The 3188-nt window shown below is 40.3% G+C and overlaps 1 long non-coding RNA gene across 1 annotated transcript; it reads right to left on the bottom strand.

Moving 5' to 3' along the window:
- Nucleotides 1–1546: 1546 nt before the first annotated feature.
- Nucleotides 1547–2531, bottom strand: LOC137736777 (uncharacterized). The gene is made up of 2 exons (XR_011068795.1): nt 2174–2531; nt 1547–2003 (listed from the first exon to the last, which is right to left on the bottom strand). It is a non-coding gene; the product is annotated as an uncharacterized lncRNA (long non-coding RNA).
- Nucleotides 2532–3188: the final 657 nt, after the last annotated feature.

Genomic DNA, 3188 nt, shown 5'->3' with positions numbered 1-3188 from the left:
CGCTCCACATCATCCCATTGTGTTGTCAACATATTAGGCTTGAAAATTTGTCCTTGAAAATTCGCCACACATGAGGAGGCGTGTTGAGAATTTGTCCCACATTGATGGGAGGAGGGATCTTGCATGGGCTTATAAGAGGTTAGGCTACCCCTGATATTGTTAATTGGTTTTATAGTGGAACCTTAACTTTCTTCATGACAATAATCTGTTTCACTGATTACATAAGACAACATAGTGAATTTTGATTTGTGAATTTATGAAAATGCCCTTCGAGGCAAATACGTTGATTTTTGTTGACTGCCTTGTCGTGTCAGTAAGATTCGTTTTCTTGGCGTATCCTCATAGTACTCGTCGTTACGAACATGTGGATGCAAACGGAACGCAATTTGGAGTTATAAGGAAGGAGTTATTAACAAACAAAGTCGGGGAAAAAATAGTAAATTGATTAATTTCTAGAAGGCTCCAAATTTCTAAAGCAAAATCTGGAAAGCCACGTGTGTGGCCCATATTGAAGGAAAGGAGAAACAGATGGTTGGGAGAAGTGATAAAGGGGAGAAAGGAGGGGCGGGATACCCAATCAGAAAGAAGAGAAGAGAGAGTGACCAATAGGGAGAACAGGAAAGGAATGGAAAAGAGAGAGTGGAGGAGCACCGGATCACCCCTGACTCGGTTCCTCCCTGTCGACTCGACCCGTTCCACACTATTCTGTCATGATTTTCATCGGTTTTTCGGTCAAATCGCCGCTGTCCACCACCTGGAAAACATTCCATGATCTCCCATCTTCCATTTCCAATCAAATTTCACTAGATTTAGCCTTGATTTTGTGAAGAATGGAACTCGTTGGTTCCGGGGGTGCCACGGCAGAAATTCGATGATTGTGAAGCTAACTCCATCAACCACCACCATCAATAGACTCTCTTCAACCCTAGGAACAAAGCCCAAGCAATGGTTGGGGCGTCGGAGCTTGTTTGGAGTCGAATCAAGAACACCCAATTTTTAAGGTTTCCGACTGGTTCTAGTGAAATTGGGGGTTTTCCTGGTAAAATTGGCCTTGGCCGCATGTATGGAAGTTGTTCCTCTCATCGAGATATTCATTCTTGTAAAATTTGGGAATTTTTGGAGTTGTTGGATTTTCTAGCGAGTCGGGGCGGTCGACCGCCACGCGCGATGGTGCGTGGAGGAAAAACCTGAGGTTCCTTGACATGCCGAATCCGAATCCTCCATCCGTTTTCCAAAATTATAACGTTTTAGTAGAGTTTTACTAAAAGGTCACTATTTGTGTTTAGGCGCATTAGCGGGAAATGATTTCATCCTCGATAGTTCGAGCGGCTTCCGGCAATGGAAAAACTAGTGAGTGGACCCCTTCATAACTTATATATTTTTATAAAATATTAGCCTAGCATGCATTTCATATTTCTTGCATTTAATGCGTTTTATATTATGTTTTCCAGATTCTATAATTATGGTTTATATAGAATTCATGATTTATATTAAGTTGCTTTGTGAAATATTATGATTTATTGAAATTACGTTTTTACGAGCGGATATGAATTATTGGAATTGCATATATGAAACTCCTTGAATTTACGAATATGTTTTATATACGATTTATGAAATGAGATTTCGAACCCTTGAGTTTCGGTGATTTGGCTTAAGATTTTGAGGTATGTTTTTAGTACTTATCTAGTGAGTTATCATATGGCACATCCGCACACCACGGGTATTGTCCATGGCCATAGGACACAAATGATGGAGGAGTGAGATATGATATATTATTGTTGACCTTAAAAATTACAAATCCTACGTGGCGCGCAGGCCGAGTAACTAATAAGTTAAATACGTCATTCGGTTGAATGCGGGGCATGCCAACTCGTCGGCCGAGGAGTAAAATTTGTTGATGTTGCGTTGAGCGCATTGCTGACTTCTTTATCTTACAAATGCGGCCGAGGAAGGAACAAATCTCGGCCTTTGGATTCTCGAGCCTGAAGACAAGGCTGCTAGTTCTGCGAAGTTCACAAATAGTCGGCGTCGGATTCGATCACGGTGATTATGTTCGTGAGAGTATAAGCACGTCGAATCAACACCAAACTATATGGACACAAGTGTTCAAAGGTAATATGTGTCTTGATGGTAAATGTGGTTCGGCCATCAGATGTCGAACTCTGAAATTCACTTAGGAGTATCCAATCATAAAACCACTCGGCGTTTAATGTGCCGAATGTCGTAACTCGTAACACCTTACTTCGCCAAAAAGGCTAATAAGATGACCTCTGCCAATAAGGATTCGGAAACCCTTCTCGACCGAGACTTAGATAGGTAACCAGTCGGCCTCGACGCAGTACTGTTTATCCAAACTGAAGGTGCTCCTCGGTCGGCTGATTCTACGGCAACAGTGTTGTTTATCCAAACTAAAGGTGTTCGGCGGTTGCCTTCATAGTACTATTTATCCAAACTGAAGATGTGTCGGCGGGAAAAAGAAAATAAAAAAAATATCAAGATGTTTGAGAGGTTTTGCGCATGGCAGTTGTGTGTTGAATTGGAGGTCTTCTGAATGTTGTTTGCCGCTTGGTATTTATAGAGATCTGCAAGCTCAAGTCACGAAAACCAATCCCAATTGCATTGTGACTAAGTCTTTGTTGGTTGCTAGACCCACGTCTTATCAAACTTGCTGTCATCTTGTAACTTGATGCAATCCTGTTTTGATTAACAACCTTTATCCATCATTATCATAACCTTTATCCATTATCATAATCTTCTGCCGAATACCACATGCATGCATGACTCCTTCACCAATTCCTAGATAAGATCATGTGTACCAATCCCATCCATGAATTCCAAGTCAATTTGAACTGCACCACCCACTTCTATATCAAAAATAGGACTTACGTTTTGGTCATAATTAGCCACATAAGAGACTGCATACACTTGGAGTCTGATATAATGAGCCAATTCGAATGTCTCCACGCAATCCTTTGAAGACGGATCAGATCATTTTTTCCAAAACAACTAATTTGATATATCAAAAATTAGGTTTTAACTATCCTAGCTAATATTAAGAGATAATATTATGATTAAAATCAAAATATTACTTCTCAATAATAAATAAAAATCATTTCAACCACCTTATCATCTAACGGTCTAAAATCTGCTTATTCAACGGTTTCGATTGCTCGAGCCGATGGTGTAAA

The sequence above is a fragment of the Pyrus communis genome, chromosome 6 (genome assembly GCF_963583255.1).
Source record: "Pyrus communis chromosome 6, drPyrComm1.1, whole genome shotgun sequence".
Lineage (NCBI taxonomy): Eukaryota > Viridiplantae > Streptophyta > Magnoliopsida > Rosales > Rosaceae > Pyrus > Pyrus communis.
Note: the sequence above shows the minus strand (reverse complement) of the source record. Positions and strands in the feature narration are given on the sequence as shown.